This window comes from Propithecus coquereli, unplaced genomic scaffold, assembly GCF_000956105.1.
Source record: "Propithecus coquereli isolate 6110/MARCELLA unplaced genomic scaffold, Pcoq_1.0 Scaffold166, whole genome shotgun sequence".
Classification (NCBI taxonomy): Eukaryota; Metazoa; Chordata; class Mammalia; order Primates; family Indriidae; genus Propithecus; species Propithecus coquereli.
In genome coordinates, this window is record NW_012141191.1 from 3190903 (window position 1) to 3210695 (window position 19793).

The following is a 19793-nucleotide window of genomic DNA, read 5'->3' on the forward strand; positions in this document are numbered from 1 at the left end:
ACATAAATTATTATGATTATATTAAAAATATATTAACTTCGAGGCAAGTTCTGACACTTATGCAAATTCAAAGTGTTCCATATCTTTTAAAAATGTCTTAAAATAGATTTTAGCACCTATTTCTTGAATGTCTTGTCCATCACTACAGTCAAAACAATTTTCTTTGCTTTATTTCAGGTAAAAATTATGAATGGAACTAAAGCTTATATAATAAATGTATGTTTCAAGAATAATGTTGATCTTGCCAACAGTAGCCAGTAGCTGAATACTTAATTTGCTTTAAAAAACATGCTGAAAGAGAAACTAAAAATGAAAACTATTTTCCTTCTAGTTTCTGTGTAACTGGGAGTTTTCTCATTAGAAAACTGTTTTCAATAGTACATAACTTAGGCAATTTATATTAATACAAAAATTAAGAGTCATTTATATCTTGATGCTTAATTTCTCTTTTTGATTAACTTCTGATTTCTATCATTTTGCTTACATGTGCTCCAGATACACAAAAACCATATGGGGAACGGAGTGATTAATCTTAGGAGAGGGCAATAGTTAAGTCAGACTAGGCAGAGTCAAGACAAGAGGCAGGCAAAGGGTTAGCTGAGGGCAAGTTATGAACGTGTCGGAACACATCTCAGGATTTGGAAGCAAGTAGAGGTTTGGTAGGATCCAAATTGGGAAACACAGATGGCTTCAGAATTAGACACAGTCAGGAGGGTGAGGCTCAAGATAGGCAGAAATGTATGTCAAGACTGGGACAGAAGAGTCAGATCTACCGGATAACAGGGAGTTTCAGACAGCACCTTGGATAGCTCCCTGGGCAAGAGGTGTTTCGACAAAGCTAAGACCCTAAAAAATGAAGAATTTCATCCTCTAAGCCCCAGACTTCCCAATTGGCCCCACCCCTTGATGGAATGAACTTGGTCCGGAAAGCATAGGGGAACCAGTTGCAATATTCTACAAAAGGGTCTGTCTTAAAGTCCTAGGGATGATGTCTGTGTCCCTCGGTAAAAGGGTCTTTAGTGATCGTGGTATTTGGGGGGCGAGTATTATCTTCAGATAATGTTTTCCAAAAGTCTTATCTCACCTAATTTGGGAACAGAATTTTATCCTGAGACTAACATTACAGGAGCCCTGCAGTACAATTTTAATGTATTAATGTTCACCGTTGATTTCTTATTATCCATTTGGGGTACTTATATTTGTAGATTAAAGGAAGTATGATATAGCAAATTATGTATTTATTAAATGTAATAAAATTCTATATTAAAGCAAGTTTAATTTTCCCTATTACTATAACTTCAGATATGGTAAAGTCCATGATAAAAAAAAATCCCTGGGTTTGATATTCATGCAGACATCTGTTGCCAGACATTTTCCCCCCTGACCAATTACTATTACCAGTGGAGAAAAGTTGCCTTCAGCTGACTCCTCACTGTAGAGCCTAAAGTCTTTTGAGTTCAAAGACAAAGTTCTCTGGCCATATTTGCCTTATAGTGCCAGTGAATCATAACAATAATTGAAAAACCAAACTCATTCCAAATGGTGTATTCACAGAATTAAAAACATGACATTTAGATTATTAATCAAATGACTAGCAGATTTATATAGAATTAACCTAGGAAAGGAATCAGGCAGAAGGAAGAAAAGAAACATGTTATAAGTAAAGGTTGGGCAAGAGGTGGGGTGGGAGAAGAGATAGCCACTAGGGATACCTATGGATACCCACTAGGGACACCCACCTGCCCAATGTGTAATTGTAACTGTGTAGAGCCCAAGACATGAGGATGTGGTGCCAGCTGTGACTTCATCCAAGAATATTTGTTGAGCATCTACTCAGTCTAGGTACTGTTCTAGGCCCTGGAGGTTCTGTTGCAAACAAAACAGATGTTCAGGGCATTCTGGCAATCTTAAGTCAGGTCACCTTGAGTGAGAGCTGTCTGGGTGGCAACTCTTCAAGTGAAACACTATGGTCAAGGCACAACATAAGGAGGTCACTAACTAGGAGGTGGGGATGTCATTCCTGGAGCTGGAGGACATGGAACACCTGGGTGAGAGATTTAGAGGTGACAAGTCCCCCACCTCATAAAAACCAGCCTCCCAGTATATAAATTGAGAAGCGTCAGAAAATGGGAAGTGGGTTCCGATGATATTTTGAAGCCAAAGTGTTAATATATTAAGGGAGACATAGGTGATACTTAGTTGGATTTCTTTGTATGGTCTCTTTGACATGACAACATATTAACATTAGAAAAGACTTAAGAAGTCACTGAGTCCAACGCCCTCTCTCAACTGTTCTTAAATCTCTCAGCTAATCAGTGGCAAGGCCAAAACATGCTCATCTTTACTGAGATGGAATCAAGATGCTTCTCTGTGTGACTTTCACATTTTAATTGTGTCTGGCTAAAGAGTCTCCTTGATGATAATAGCTAATTGAACCCACATTAAGAAATATAAACTTGAGGTACTACAGGGCAGTCATTTTGCCTTTCTGCTTGGGCACCTGATAGGCCGTGCTTTGGCTTGTGATAAGGGGCATAAGAAAGAGAAAACCCTGGATAAGTGTGGAAGGAGGAAAGCAGCCCAGGGAATGGAATGACAGGCCTGACTCAGAGCTCTCTGGCTTCTTCCAGTGTGAAGTACCATCCTCGTCATCAGTTACAACTCCCTTCTGGCATGTGATTGTTACTGCTCTTAAATAGCATAGACTGCCTCGAGTGATTGATCAGACAGGACTTGCTTTGGCTTAGGAGACATATATCCATGCAAAAGAATTTTGACAGAACTATAGAGCCCTTTATTGCTTTGGTTATAGAATAAGCAATACTTTAAAAAGCCAATTGAAATGTGAACTATTTTCCAAAAATTCAGTCCAAAACAAATATAACTTTGTAAAACTAAAATGAGAATCCCATAGAGAGACACTTTAAAATGAAAATGTTGAATTATTACAGTACTGGTAAACCACCAATGGTACAACATAAATATAAAGAGAGAGGGGAAGGCAACAGTGGACAAACCAGCCATCCTTACACGAAAATTGTTCCTATTCCTGGGAAAAGACAGTAGTGGCCATGCTCACTTCCACGGTTTTCAAAAGTTGGTCAGATTGGCTATTCTGTATTCTGAGTTTATTTATAAAATAAAATGTCCTATGTTTCATTTATGTTAATTCAATCTTTAGCAGGAGATGCTAGGAGCTAAGGCTTTGAAATTCCACTGATAGTTAGTGTCTTATAGAAGAATATTCCTATTATATCTTAAAATTTTATTTTTTACATTTTTAACATTTCTTTTAGGTGGGGGGAGAGGCATTTATTAGAAAGTTCTGGTTTGCAGGTGGCATTGCATCATATGCCAAGAGCGAACCAGGTAGAGGAAATTGCTTCTTAAGCCTGCAGGTCAGAAAGCCCAGGGAATTGCTTCTCTGCAAAGAAAAGTAACTTCCATGATTGGCACCATTTTCTAACCAGACCTCCAACAGTAATTCTCCCAGAAACAGACCCAAACCTGGGCTAAGTTGCTTGTAGCAGGCTCTCCAGACATAAGGCTGCAAGAGCTCTTGACTTTCCTTTCAGATAAAAAGAAGCCCAGCCACTCCTTTGAATTCTTGGATTAAAAGACAGGGGATATATGTAAAGAAAAAAATATATACTCCTATATCCTTGCAGAAGTTAGAAGACACTCCAAATCAGAAACAATTGAAGTAAAAACATATAAAAAAAACAGTGACATTAGATGAGATCTCATACTTTTCACCCACTATTCTAATATCTGAAATATAAACTCACTTCCATGGGAAAATTACAGTAGACTGAAGCTTGGCTTTTGAAGACAATTTCTTTTTTGAAAGAAATTTTTACCTAGTGAATCTTGCATTCCAGAACAACTAACAACTATAGTTCATAGAGCTTCCTGCAGTTTACATAGAGCTGCTACCCACGCTATTTTATTTGAGCTTTCCAACAATCATTTGAAGTAGCTATTATTATCCCATGTTCTTTATATCTTAACTCTTCCTTGTCTGTATCAAGAAGCAAGATGGAAAGTCCTGTAAACATGTGCTCTTTCTCTTTGCATTTTCCTTGTCCCATAGGTTTGAGCCACATCCAACTCATGGGCCTCACTAGAGCTGTGAAAATCTAATATGTCCAGGTCGGATATCTTTTATTTATTTGTTTACTTTCTATTTTATTTTATTTTTTTGAGACAGAGTCTCACTCTGTTGCCTGGGCTAGAGTGCTGTGGCGTCAGCCTAGCTCACAGCAACCTCAAACTCCTGGGGTTCAAGCAACACTCCTGCCTCAGCCTCCCAAGTAGCTGGGACTACAGTCTTCACCACCACACCCATCAAATTTTTTCTATTTTTAGTAGAGATGGGGTCTCACTCTTGCTCAGGCTGGTCTCGAAGTCCTGAGCTCAAGCAATCCTCCCACCTCAGCCTCACAGAGTGCTAGGATTACAAGCGTGAGCCATTGAGCCTGGCCAAGATATCTTTTATTTTGACTAGAAATGAGATTATCACAGGTAAGAACATCTGGCACAGTCATAGTAGGTGACAGGTGAAAGTGTCAGGTGAATCAATTTTAATTGGTTAGCCTCCTTGGATATTCCTGGGAGGAAGTATGGGCCTCAAGGAGCCTCCAAAAAAAGATCATCTCCTGAAACTTCTTCCTCTTGGTGGATCGGGCCTGGGGCTAGCTCATACGACGAATACAGGGCCCTCAATTTGCTAACTCTGTCCACAGGCTTTTATTGTCTTTGGGACACTGGTTAAAATCTTCGAGCCAGCAAAGAGACTCAGGAGGACTGAGCACTAGTAAGGAAGTTTTATGGCTTTTAAAGGGTTGTTAAATTATCTTCCAATTTTATTTTTGTTGGTTGATCTGTGAAAATAACGTGTGGTGTGGATACACACACACAAAAACTGTACTACAGACAAACTCACAATATGAAACATTGGAGATTTGTGGCTATTGTTCTGAATACGCTTTGGTGCATGGAAACCTAGTGGAGCAAGCTATAAAAAATAAGATACAACAAACTCATCCTACACAAGGGGCGGGAGAGGACAGTCCCTCCCCAGTCATCAATCACAATGACACATGAAAAGTCCGTGTCTGCTCTCAACTCACTGATTTGGTCGTTCCCTACCCCTCCAGAAAGGTTCTGTGGCTTTCCATTGCTCTCAAGTCCAAGATAAACATCCTCAAGATCTGACTTAGTATCTATCACTAGACCAAACCACATGACTTCATTTTCCGGGTCTCCTCCTACTCCCAAATTAGATCTTGCTCCTGGCCTGCCTGTCCCCTTCTCTGTCTCACCAAACTTTCTCCTTTGCATCAAACAAACATCTGAGAGTCCCTCTTCGGCCAGACTCTCAAAGAAAATAAAAGGTACTTTTTGTCTCAATGTAAATCTGTTTGGTTCAACAAACATTTACTGAGTGCCTACTTTATTCCAGTCATGAAACAAAGACACATCGAGGCCTGTTTCAGTGAGCTAACGGTCTACTGTGGAAGTGTTATGTTCAAAGAATGTTTGAGTCATGGCCCCTAATCAGACCAGGAAGCCCAAATCTCTCTTCATTTAACACCAAGTAAAAAACGTTTTCCTTCCTTGTACGCAATGTAAATATTTATGAGGATTTTTAAAAATTAGGTGTTTCCATGCTATTTTTTACAAAATAGGAACTAGACCTGTTCTGGAATTAAAACCTCCCTGACCATTTAGAAACGTTGCAATATTTTCCATTCCTCGACGTTCAGTTTGCATTTGGCCACAAGACACGGTTTAGGAAGAGCTGTTGGCCGCCAGCTCACACAGATTGGCAATGACACACGGAAACCTAGGAAACTGCCTGAGAAAACAAACAATGCTCCCAAATACTTATGCAACCCAACCAACTACCCCTGAAAGCTCTGTCACCGCGGAGCAAGGCACTTTTTTCTTCGTTGTTTCTTAATAAAGGGTCTTAAGGTTAAAAAGAAAAAAAAAAAGAAAATATCAGCAATAGGAAAATTATTAACTAGATCATATGGTCCATACCATAAACTGTTAGGCAACTATTAAAAAGAATAAGGTAATTCCTGCCCAGCCTGGGCAATGTAGCAAGACTTCATCTCTTTAAAAAAAAAAAAATGCGGTAGGTCCATATTTACTTGTAAATGTGTCATGTGTATGAGTGTATGTATATATACATATATATGCATATATATATTGCTACAGCATAGAAAAAGCATACCTACATTTACATAAACTTTGAAAATAAAAATTTGTGTTTCTATACACATAGAACAATTCTGCAAAGATGTACGCAGTGCACTCACTACATTGGTTACCTCAGAGGGATGGGATAAGATGAGGAAGACTATTAATTAGTAATTTACAGCCCATATTCTGTATTACTTGAATTGTCATAAAAGCGAGAATGTTTTAGTCATTTAAAATAACCAATAGCAGGGCCAGGCATGGTGGCTCACGCCTGTAATCCTAGGAACCCTGGGAAGCCAAGGTGGGAGGATCATTTGAGCTCCAGAGTTCGAGACCAGTTGAGCAGGAGCAAGACCTCCATCTCTACTAAAAATAGAAAGAAATTAGCTGGACAACTAAAAATATATAGAAAAATTGGCCGGGCATGGTGGCACACGCCTGTGGGTTCAGCTACTCAGGAGACTGAGGCAGGAGGATCGCTTGAGCCCAGGAGTTTGAGGTTGCTGTGAGCTAGGCTGAGGCCACGGCACTCTAGCCTGGGCAAACTTTTGCCTCCCCTTCCAAAAAAAAAAAAAAAAAAAATAGCCAATAGCATATTAAAGCAAAAACAGGAGACTGGGGAAATACTGTCCGCCTTACAAAATGAATGATGAGTTTAAGATGTTTCAACATATACAAAGTAAGTAAGAATAATATTTGGCAATAACACTTGTAATTACATAACATCTAGCCACCAAGAAGCTCTGTTTGCACACAAACTTTCATTCAGTTTTAATCGACTGCAGCTGCACACGCTCCCACTTAGCCAGATAAAGGACAGGTGTGTTTTGCTTGTGCCGGGGACAGGCACACCTGTTGAATAACTTCTGCAAGGTAACACAGTGACTGTGAATCCGGGGAGGTCCTCTAAAACTCATCCATTCACGTGGCCGTGCCGGGTCTCTGGTTTGTAAAGGGCAGATTTATTATGACATCTGAGAGTAAATAGTAGCCATTTTCCTGTCAAAAACCCAAAAGTAGCCATTAAATGTGCAGTTTAGAAGCAATTAGTGAAGTGCTCACAAATAACATGCAAAGGCTGACCAGAGAACAAATCCCTTCGGCTTTGATTCATAACTCCCCAGCAGACCACCCACACTTCACACTCAAGGACCATGTGTGCTCATCAACAAGACAATAACATCTGCCCTTCCAGGGCTGTTTATACTCATGGCACCCTGCTGGGTGGCTTGCTCAGTAGGAGAGGAGAATAGTTAACATCATTCTTAGAGCAGCTTGTAATGTCATGAATTTTTTCCTTGAATAAGCCCTTTAAGAGCTTCTGTGCCCCAGCATCACAAAATTGTCTCAGATCCACGTGCTCTACACAACAGCCTATGTCAGTGGGATTCACCCTTTTAGGAGTTCTGCTAACCATGGAGGGTGAGTGAGCCCATAGTCACCTGTCTATGGCATCTCAGGGCCGGGGGAGGATGTGTCAAGTAAAGCAAGGTTTATTACTAGTGGGTGTACATCAGAGGCCAAGAGACGGCGACCCAGCGCCACGCCTTGACCACAGAGCACACCAGCTAAGTGGACTCTGGAGTTAAGACTGACTCTGGAAGACGGCCCCCTCTGTGCGAACCCTGAGGTACTGGGATTTCCCGATGGCCACTGCCGGAGAAAGGACACGCTGGAGCTGGGCATCTGAAGTGGGCTGGATTTGCTCTGGGCCATCCAACCGCCCCACTTCCTAAAAAGGTAGAATTCCTAAGGAAAGGAGGGCTAGACCTCTCTCTTAAAAATTCTGGAGCTGCTCTAGGCCTCGAGATGTGAATGTGTAAGGCCTGGGATGAGAATATTTTTTGGGGGTGGACTCACATTAATTGTGACATTTTTAAAAATTAGGTGTTTCCACGCTATTTTTTAAAACTGTGCAAGTATTTTGACATCTCTCACCACCATATTTAGTCTCTTCAAATGAAGGAAAATACCAACTAGTCACAGGTTTAATGGGTTTAACAAGTTTACCCCTTCGGTTCCTGTTTGCAACACCCAATATTCCTTTAAAGTACCAGCAGGGGCCAACAGTAAATCCCCACCCCCTCAGGGTTGAAAAGTTCAGGTTCTCTGAGCATTGTGTTGCAGTGGCACTTGTCCAGAAGTGGTCCCTCCCCATAGTTGGGAGACTTTAAATGTACCAGTGAAAAAAGCTTCTCTCCTTCAAGGAGAAGAAAGAAACTACCTCCTCAAAACATAGCAGATCTGGCCGGGAGGTCTTTCATCCTGTTGGGTCTCCTCAGCTCTCCATCAGGTTCTGTTGTGCTTTTTGCATCTTTTGCAGTGGAGCAAGAGGGACAAAAACCTAACCTGAGTTACAAGAAACAAGACAGTGACAGGAGTGACCTGGAGCAACTGAGACACTCCTTGACCTCCTGCATCCAATGCATGTGCTTCACAGAATAACAACAAAAATAACAAGTACACAAAATACAAAAGCTAGAATTACAAAATTCCTTCCTCCGAGGGTGGTGGAGGCAGGAAGGAAAGGTGGAAGGGTAAAAGGCTCAGGGAGAAAAACAAAGTATCCAAAGCAGTCCGGGCAGGGGGGCAGGCACATGCTAGAAACCAGCCACAGAGCGACCTGTGGTCCTTTCCGACTCGCGGTGCTGTTGCAAATCCACATGCTGGTGTCAGGAAGATTCTGCTTTGCATGCACCAGAGACAACTTGCAGTTCCTCAGAGAAAAGGGAATACACAGAGGGCTTTGGCAGTGTGAGTCCTGCCTTCCCTTGGCAGGGGGAGGTGCGCAGGGAACAGAGCTACCATGGCAACCCTCCAGTCCCACCTGTGCCCTCTGGGTGGCAGGCGATTCAGTGGCCTGCAGCAGCCTTCGGTTTGGTGGGAGATGGACACAATGAAGGGAATTTCTCTGCAGAGGGTGAGCGGCCCAGGGCAGACTACCCTACACTGTCTTGTGGAAGAGTCTGTTGCTTAAGAATGCCGCCAGGAGACGAGGCAGCTGAACAGGTATGCTTTGCAGGGGTCTTTGCTTCATTGGCACAGAAAATGAATGAAGGAAAGAGGATAGAGAAGAGGCAGCCACTGCTCATGCACGAGGACTGTGTTGCTGTGAGAGAAGCCAAGGGCAAACCAGACCCAAAGCAGTAAGGGCAGTTCCTTCTGTGCCCGACAACCGCTGGTGCATCTCCATCTTCTTAATGAACCAATGCTATTGGAGGTCATGTAGTGAGCAGAGAAGGTACACACACGGCAGACTGACCAGCTGATCAACAAGATGGGTGGGAAAGAGACTCATAAACATTCCCTGGATGTGGAAAAGAGCCTGTAACCAAAGGTTGAAGAGCATGTCAGCAATTATTTTGCTGAGACCAGGGAATGGGTGAGGCTTCCTCTCTGCTACCTCAAATGCCAGGTCAGCTATATCTTGAGACCAAATGGCACTTACAACTTTGCTAAGCACAAACAGAGATCAACCAAAAAGCACGGGAAATTAACGTGAGGAAGAGTTCCAGCCACGACTGAACATCTCCACGTAGAGAGGGATCACTAATAATTCGGGCTGTCACTGACTAAAGCACAGGAATAAACACTCCAAGAAATAAGAGGAGCCTGAACCAGAATATTCCACCATTCCAGGCTGCAACACTGGAAAATTCTACTAACAATAAGTGACTCACTCTCTCGCTTCCACTCTATACTCTGGGTTCTTTCTCCCTTGTGCCAGGACACTATTTGCCCTTCAATGCTGCTCCTCTCTCTTTTGCAGGATTCGAGCATCTAGCTTTAAGATGGTACAAATACTCCAAGTGGAGTCTTTGATTCCCCTGTCGAGGTCCTGGAGAGAGGTTTTGACACGGTCAGCCATGTCTTCACCACCCACAGTCTCAACTACACAGAGGAGAGGGAAGGGCTCCAAAATCTCTCATCATGAAGGATGTTTGCCGGTTTATTATAAAGGATATTTCGAAGGATACAGATGAAGAGATGCACAGGGTGAGGTATGGGGGAAGGCGCAGAGCTTCCATGCCCTCCCTGGGTGCACCACCTCTGGGACCCTCCACCATGCGTTCAGCTACCTGGAGGTTCTGGGATGAGGATTTTTGTTGGCATGACATGGTAGGTTGCATGACAGGAGGCTTGACTACCCATTGTTTCTTTTTTTTTAAATTTTTGCCCCACCAACCCCCCATTGTTTCTTAATCAGCAGCATAGAACAGTATATGGGCACTTTAAAAAATGCCACTGAAGGGGCTTCAGGTAAAACATGAGTACTCTAAAGGGGACAAACAGGGTAGGAGAGAGTTATCAGACTGATTTAGGGTTAGTAAGATACACAGATTAAATGGTGTTTGCTCTGACAAGTCACCTTGGACGTCTATCCTGTACACAAGACTGTTCTGTGACAGCAAATGAGCCCTTAAGTGTCGTGATCCCCCAAACTGTGCAGTATAGCACAATTCTTTTCTATTTTCTGATAAAAATTATAAGCAGGAATGAGTAGAGTTGGCTTTTATGTGATTAAAGTGAAGTCTCTGAAATTAATGAGTTGGTTTTGAGTTTCAAGGAACACACACACAAAGGAAGTTTTTTTACTTGTGAATATCAGGTGCAGTGTCGTGATTTCACAGTTTTTGCTACTTGGCTGTGCTGTTGTGCCCACCTGCCTCTCCAGAACTGAATCCCTGGTTTGTTTCTTGCAAATGGACCAATCATAGTCAAAGAACGGCTTGGCATCTCCGGTTTATGGACCCCAATAGGGAGGAGGTCTGGATGACCTGCACCTCTCAGAACACCCAAAGGAGAAGCGAGTGTCACTTATATCTATTCTATTAGATGGCCATGTAATGCATACAGCACTAACATGACATTACCATCATCTTAATTTGACATAAAGACAGAGTTCAGAAATCATAATTCCTGGAGCCCATTCCGAACATCAGGAAGCTATACTGTCCAAATGATAACCATTTAAATGTGGCTATTTACATTTAAACTAATTAAAATGAACTACAATTAAACATTTAGTTCCTCAGTCAAACACAGCCACATTTCAACTGCTCAATAGCCACATTGGGACAGCGGCTACCATATTGGACAGCCCAGGTACATGACATTCCCATTACCCCAGAAAGTGCTATTGGATGTCACTGGTCGAGATTAACCTTGGACATAACCTTGGGCCTTTGTGATGAGAATCATCCACCAAGTTAGAGCAGTTAAAGTGTCGAGATGAGGGGATGGAGGATTTCACCTCTATTAAGCATCAGCTACTCCTTCATTCTTTGACATGATCAATTTATAATCCTTTGATCTTACAGAAGGGCCATGAAAATACACTGTCAAGCACCCCCACCTCACATTCTGGAGCTACTACTAACCATGAGAGAACCAAGGATGAATTAATCCAGGCCCAAAACACAGGAAGATGACAGAAATTTTATAGTGCTAACAGATCATCTACTAATCTATAATGCTTCCTGATGCCAGAGTATTTTTTAAGTAAAGAGAAAAAACTGACCTGGCACTTGCGTTTCTCTCCTCTAATTCATGAAGAATTCTAAGGATTCAGCCTTCCTGGGATTTCACAGCCATATATGACAATCTCCAAGGGAACGCTCCACGGTGCTTTTGCTCTAACAAACTGCTCTGCTAACTCTGAGCCTTGACACCTAGTTTAATGGGAAAGGCTGAAGGGGCTATTTTTAGAGAACAATTTATTATTGAAACTCACTCGTGTTTCCACTCAAGAGTGTAAGCATTCTCTAAGGCCCAAAAGAAAACACCCTACCATGAGCAAGTGATCCAAATTCAAGAGGCGAGAGGCACCATACAGAGCTGGAAGAAGAGCACCAATCATCCAAAAGCACTTAGAAAAAAACTTTATCCCAAAACAATCTAGTACAGACCTGAGGCAGCAGCAGCTTCTCTAATTGGAAAGGATGAAAAGTTAATGCAATCTCAGAATCGTTCTACACTCCAAAGCTAGGTTCACCATTTCCAAAGAGATGTAATAAAATGTTTTCCTTTGCCATGGAATTGGTGAACAGGATCCACAGCCTAGGGAAGAGAGGCCCTAAGTACCTCCATCAATTTTAAAGACAGCTGTCAGGGAGCCTTCAACACCCCAGGCTTATGAAGAAGGGCCAGAGCTGACAGCTCTCTCCCTCATCCCAGCCCTGACACTCAGTTGTAAAGTCACAGGGCATCTGGGGGAGCATATTGTTCCTGGTGAAAGAGGATTCTTCTGCCTGCCTGTCCTATGCACACTGCTCTACTCCTTGTATTTTTCAATTCCCAACATGTCCTGGAGATTTCCATACTTAGTGATCTCCCTCTTCCTTCTGGACAGCAGCACAGTGTGCCACTGTATAGATGAACTCAACTGGGTCTCTCTGCTGGACGCCCGGGTTGCTGACAGCATTTTGCTAATAACAATACTGCCACCATGAATAACCTTGTAGGTGCGTCACTTCACACCTGCATGGGTCTATCTGTAGGATAGCTTTCTGGCAACAGGACTGCTGCATCACAGGGCCAATGCGTCTGTAATCTTGGTAGATTTTGCCAAATTCCCCTTCGTTGGGTTGTAATCTTTTGCTCTCTTGCCACCAATGTATTAATACGAATGTCTACTTCCTAACAACTTTCCACACAATACTCATCCCAGGAAGTTTATTGTACCCTAAACGTTTTGAGTAACGTTTCTTAAACTTTGTAAGAATCACTCGAGGGAATTTGTTTAAAACGAAGATTCTTGTGATCCACCCTTAGGTATTCCAATTCAGTAGTCTGGCTTAGAGCCTAGAAAGCTGCATTTTAAACAAATATTGTAGCGATTCTGGGACAGGTGATCCCATGACCAATGTTTCTATAAGACATTTAGAGACTTAGAACATCGCTGCCAAGCCGCAGATGGTGGTTTTTGCAAGCTGAGCTGCAGAGGTGGTGCTGTGCAGGGTCAGGGTCCTGCACTTTGAAATCCAGGTGCCGTGGCTTCCTTGCTTGCTAAATGTGTGTTCTTGGGCAAGTTACTTCACCTGGCTGTGCTGCTGTTTTAGCTGTAAACCGCCTTTAATAAGACTCTTGCTTCTAGGATTAAATGAGCTAAATGTTGTAAACACTTTCAATAATGCTTGGTGATTATTTTAAAAATATTTTCTTATATGGTAGAAACTGCTAGTTATTTACCCCAATATCCATTGTCCCCATCTTCCATGGTAACAGAACTCCTGATTTGGGCTGGGAACAGCTATCAGAATGGATACTGCAGTTCTCAGGCTCCTCTGCAGCCCTCTGTGGCTGGCCAGTGAGACACAGGAGGACAGGCTGCGTAATTTGTGGGGTACAGTGCAAAAAGAAAATGCAGGGCTCCTTGTTGAAAAAGCAGGAAAAAGGTGCTGCTAAAAGTATTAAATATAAAGCTTTTTCATTTCTTCCAGGATCTCTCTCCCAACCTGTCATCATGATTTTTATTTGCTATTTTGTGTTCCTCCCTCAAGCTCACAGATACCCATCAGACAAATGGAGTCCCTCACTCTGGCGACTCAGTGAAACACAGCCCCTGGGCTGCTGGGTTTGCCCTCTTGCCAAATGCCAGCACTGCCTTTGGTGCCCCGGTAGGGGGGAGGTCGAGTAAGGCATCTCTTCTTACTGTCTTGCTGCCCCAACACACCATGGACAGTGCAACCTGCATGCGCGGGGACATGCTAGGCATCCAGGTGAGGGAGCCACTCACTCGCACTGAGTTGCCTACTTTGCTTGCTATGGCACTGGTGGCTCAGGGCAGGGACCACTGTCACCATGCCCTGCCACAAAATGTCATGAGCCATGCTCTGCTTTCCTGACACTCCTCCCCCAGGGCCATGTGCACAGGACAGTGGGCTGCTGCAATGGCTACGTGGGGAGGGAGAGGGGAGACTGGGAAGGCCCAGGGTGTCAAGGAGAGAGTCCAGGAGGGAAGGACTGATCCTGAGGAGGTGACAGGAGGCAGGAGGTGGGACCCTGCATGAGCTGAGGCTCCAAACCCCTGGCATGTGCCGCACTGTCCCACTAGACTTCACTTAATACAGATTTAAACATAAATTTATTGAAAATTTCAAGATGGTTTAACTAACTGTTTAACTGCAGTGGTCCCATGCCCGTGGAGCTAGTCTTGCATATAAGCATAAGTTTTATGTGCAACTTTTGGGAAATGCCTTTAAAAGCATGAAGAATTTGCCACTATCTGAGACCACGAGGATAAGGGCTACAACTAGGGATGGCAAAGTGTGAGTGAGAAAGAGCCTGGATGCCAAACAACATCCTTTCATTTAAAGCTAACAAGGTCAGGGTGCTTAGCCTGGGGTACAGGGATTGGTTTCACAGGTTCATGACACTATGGACAAACTATTATGTATCTGAGTAATTTTCTGGGGACAACATGCCTGGCTCTCATCAGATTCCCAAAAGGGCCCACATCCTTAGAATTAAAGAAACACAGCTATGAGGACTGAGCTTTGAGCAGCTGCAGACAGAGCTCTCTTTGGCCGTTTACATGTTGAAGTAATAACAGTCAGTAGCCAGATTAATGTAACGTGTAGAAGAGGGCAACATGGAAAAGACAGCACCAGGACTGGAATGACGAAAGAAGGGGCTTGTGGCCAGGCTAGGAGGGAAATTCTAAATTCTTTATCCCCGGTATCGTCTTGGTGAGATGAGATTCATGGCTTATATCAGAACCATAAACGATTTTCACTTGATAACTATTGGAAAGTTGCTAGGATCCTGTATATAATTCACATTATTTGAAAGCTGCTAGCACACTGTCTATAATAAATCACTATGGAATAGTGGTTTTTTTCCAATTAGTCTTTTCAGTGTCTTTGGCCAAAGCCCAGAGTTCATGAATCTTTCAGTAGCTTAAGTGGAGCTGTCTGAGCTGCAGAGATCATATTGACATTTGAAACAGCCATCCTGGAACCTGGAAAAGATAAAGTCGGTCCCCTCCCACAAGAATTTTCTGTTGCCTGGATGGAGAGTCTTCCCTTGGGGATGAATCGGCCTCTACTCCAGCTCTTGGTTTTGTTTTGGTTTTAAAACAACTGGGACACTTTATTACAAATATTCCGTGCTCCTCAGGTACAAGATGTACAAGTTCCACAAAGTAAAACACACTTGGCTTGTCAGAGTGAAAGCCTTCTCCCTTTGAAAGCACACACTTGCAGATACTTAAGCTTGGAAATAAGAGCTTTTACTCTTTCACAGCCTATTTGCCATTCCCTTACACAAATCTCTGCTGCATCTCCAACAGAAGTAATAAAAATATGTTTTCAACTTTCTTCTTAGATGTGCCTTTCTTGACTTTAATTTTTGGTGCACTCTTCTATCTCAACCTTTTCTGTTTTACTTTGGCAGTGATAGAGACAAATACATACATATATATATATTAATCTGCTGATGATTCAAAAGTTTGGGGAAGTATTTAGCTCAGAGAGACAATAGAGTCTAGTGGTTAAGAACCTACACTGCCTAGATTCAAATCCAACTCAATATAACCTAGGCAAATTACTTAACTTTTTCACCATGCCTCAATTTGCTCATCTAAAAGTGGGGATAATAATACCAATATCCAGCTCATAGAATTGTAGTGAGGATTAAATGAGTTAGGGTTGATATGTAGAAAATGTTTGCTAAGTATGAAGCTACCAGTATTACTCTAGTACATACAGTATCATAATTCTAAAATTAAGAGAATTTATAATCTACTTTGGAAGAGACTAGAATTCGGGGTGGCTTCTTGAGTACTTATCCGGAGGAAAGGGGGCCTCAGCTAGAGCCAAAAATTCACTCTTTGGGAACTTGAGCTTTGGGCAGACAAGTCACACAGTGGTGGGACCAGTGATCACTGTGAACCAGATTTCTCTGAGAGGGGTTTTATGCTGAGACGGTGCCACTGGGAAGGAAGACTTGACACATTGTTCTTTATAAAATAATTGAAAACAAGGCAAACTAGATGAGGGTTAGCATCTTCCACCCTCCCCAAATTACCAAAGCATTGAAAATTTCTTAACAATAAATGCATCTGAAATTAGTATTATCAGTCATAATATTGACAGCATCTGCTTAATGGGCAGCCAATCTTTAGTAAACTCTATGAGGTTTTAATCCTGAGTGGTTCCTGAAATAGTTGAAATGAGGGCTCTTTTAAACATTTTACATTTGTATCTTTAAATTCAACCTCCCAGTGTACCTCCTTCATATTGTATAAGCTCACTTTGTCACATAGTCCCAGGAACTTTGTGGTAAATTAAAGGGAAACGTCAATTTCATTTTCGGTCCCTTCCTTCAGCCTCTGTGTTCATCTATTCATTACTAATCTTTTCCAAGCCCAGGAGCTCTCCCTCTGCACCCCAACTTATTCATTTCTTTAAGGTTGTCACTTTGCTTTCTCTCTAGAAAGCAAAGCAACAACCTCCCGAATGAAAATGCTTTCACCCAGTGCTAAAGTGAAAAGTCACCCAAAGGCTATGCAATGTAAATTCTTTCCTTGGATTTATCTTATTGATAAGTAAGAATAAAAATAATACCTCATGTATGTATAGAACATTAAGGTTCACAAAACACTTTTTATCTTGACTGTCCCCATTAATGTCACAATAGTTTTAGGAGGCAAGCAAGGAATATGACAATTCAGCTCCTGTCAGAGAAGTTAAACAAGCAGGCATTCTGATCTTATGAACTTTGAGGATCAAAGAAAGAACATTTTCACCAAAAACTCTAGATTTATGACTCATGCTTGGTTCCTAAGTTAATTATTTCTACTTGAATGGAAAAAACATAGAGTAACTTCTTAATTCTGGAACCCCTGGGCTATAGCATGACCTCCTCAATTGGGGAATTTTCTGGTTCTTGAAAGGAAACTATGACATCTTAGGTAAATCAAATACTGCTCTCAAGTTTTCCTTCATCTCACGGTTGGTCTCCTTTACAAGGAAGAAACAGTCAATATGTATGGTAAAAAGCACACACTATTAACCCAACACAACCCAAGTTAATTCTATGCAAACCAGGACCAAGAAGGCCTCTCGTTCTGATAGACCAGTAACCTCTTTCTGACATTTTAAAAATTACTCTTTATTAAGGAATTCCATTAGGTCCTTTTTAAATTTCTTGTTTATAGAGTTCCAGATCTTGCATGTTTGGTGTTAAAAGGTTAATATAAATGACCACTGATATTCAAATATTTATTTGGTCATGATTTTTTGAAAGTCTTACAAATAGCAACTCTATTTATTGAAATATTTTTTAGCAACATTATATAATATATTTAAATCTCAGAATATTTACTTTAAAAAGGAGGGAGAAGACAATTGAGTGTAGAAATAGCAGAGGAATATATTCTGCTATAAGAATATATATAGGAAAAGAAGAAATGGGATAAGATAGTGAGTATGTTAGCCAAGGATCTATGACCAAAAAAATACCTATAAAGAAGGTCCAGAAATAGTCTAAAGTTTGAATATAATTCATTACACGATTTGCGGACAGAAGACCACATCATAGATAAATATATTAGTACAGGATCTTCTTGTCTCTCAAATCAAACATTCAATCACTAGGAAGTTACTGAATGCCTGCTATGTGCTCAGCCATGTACTTTCAGTGACTCAAGTCTCTGGATGTTGCTTAACACTTATATTAATATTATAGATATTTGTACTACATGGGAATGTGTGAAGTTTTGTTGTTGTTGTTGTTTTGTTTTTTTTTTTCTTAGAGCTGATGGTTCAACTTTCCTATCTCTTCTTCCAAAGAATGAGTTAAGATTAAGATAAACAAACTCCTCTCTCCAAAAAAGAGGGCAAATCCTCAAATTGATGATAATGACTGGGCTATATATATACATATATATATATTTAGCAGTGGAGCCTTTGAAGCCTATAAGCCCACATGGGTTTAGTCTTTCTTCTCTTTCTTTTTCCATATGTCTGGAGTGGTAAGGGCCTAGGCCTACTCTTCCATAGGATAAAACCAGATCTTGCTTTTTCTCCTCCCAAGGAGCAGCTAGGTTCATGCTCATTTTGTGCATGAATATTTCTCAGGAAACTCAAGAAATTGAGGGGTAACTGGCCAAGGAAGGATTTAGGTATTGGTAGATCTCCCAAATAGCATGCCAGTTTCTAACAAAGCACAATGAAAATATGATCAACCAGCCAGCCCTCACTCACCCTACACTGTTTCCAAAGTTCAGTTCAGCCCTTTTGCAACCACCTCCCCCCGAGAGGGTGATCAGAGAAGTCTCAGACAGGGTTGCGAAAAGGCACATCAAGACTGTTTTTCTTAGCTGAGGAAAACGTCAAGAGGAATAAATTCTTCTTCAGTCAAGGCCATGCTGACACCAGAATGATGTCCTAGGAAACAAGGGGAGAGCGACCAAAAGAGCAAAGGTTTCTGGCTGAAATTCTTCAACTTTTCCTGTAAACTCTTCAGGAGTAAGAAGTTCCAGAAAGCAAAGCAGTTCCCTCCCGGGTGCTACAGCGTGGATCAGAGCCAACGCAAAATATTCACGATCATCTTCAAGAAGTTCCCTATTTCAGGAATTGGAAACCTCAATTTTCTTCTTTGAAACAAAACTTTGGATTATTCATAGCCTCTGTTAGCCACTAAGGAACAAAGTAGCTTTTGATTTTAAAACTTGTCAGGAATCCTATCCTACACAAATTCTCCGAAGACCATGTATGTTCAGTTTCCTTCTGACTCTACCATCTATAAAATGTTTCCAATGATGAGCCCTGGCTATTTGATCCACAGGAATATTGAAGATCCTGAGACTTACGTTCACATACATTAGTCAAGAAAGCAGGCAGGTGTAATAGTTGCATAAGAAAGTTGCGCTATGATTGGTAAAATGCTTAAAAGACACTTGGCCATAATAAATACAATTACTAATAATAATCGCGTGGCTCTCTAACGTGACCAGTGAAGTGACAACTATGGTAACAGAAAAACAAAACAAAACAGGAACAAGAAGAATGCAAACACTGCTGGTGTGCATGCAACCGAAATGCCACGTGAGATGGAAAATCTGTGACTAAAAGAGAAGGTACTCTTCAGGGGACTCACAATCAAAGACTGAATCTGGGGTTTTCTTCGGCTTATTTCTCTTTTTCTCATATACACACAAATCCTTCCACCATGTTCTATTCCTTCCAAGCTATAGCAAATCCCATCGTTTGTGTCTATCGATGTCTCTAGAATGCACCTTCTGCATCCCCATTCCACTGGCCCCTCCATAATTACTTCTAAGCAGGTGAGGGCTAGACCCCCAGTGTTGGCACTCCTGTCCCCTGCTCTGTACTGGAGGGGGATATGTTTCCTAGCTAGGGCTCAGCCAACGGGAGGTGCTGGAGGGAGGAGAAGTGTGGGTATTTCCCCCTGTCCCTCTCCGCCTTAGGTAATGTCACCTGACCTGTGGCTGCATCTCCTTCCATGGCTCCAGTGTGATTCCAGCTTTTGCCAGTGACCACTCACTAGCTGGGTGACTTTGGGCAATTTACTTAACCTCTCTGTGCCCCAATTTGCTCATCCATACCACGGGG

General features: G+C 41.8%; 1 protein-coding gene and 1 pseudogene across 2 annotated transcripts in view; both read right to left on the reverse strand.

Annotated features, from left to right (window-relative positions):
- The window catches only part of MAMDC2 (MAM domain containing 2), a 157542-nt gene that overhangs the window by 111429 nt on the left and 26320 nt on the right, over nt 1-19793 (reverse strand). The window lies entirely within an intron of this gene.
- LOC105808039 lies at nt 9066-10114 on the reverse strand (annotated as a pseudogene).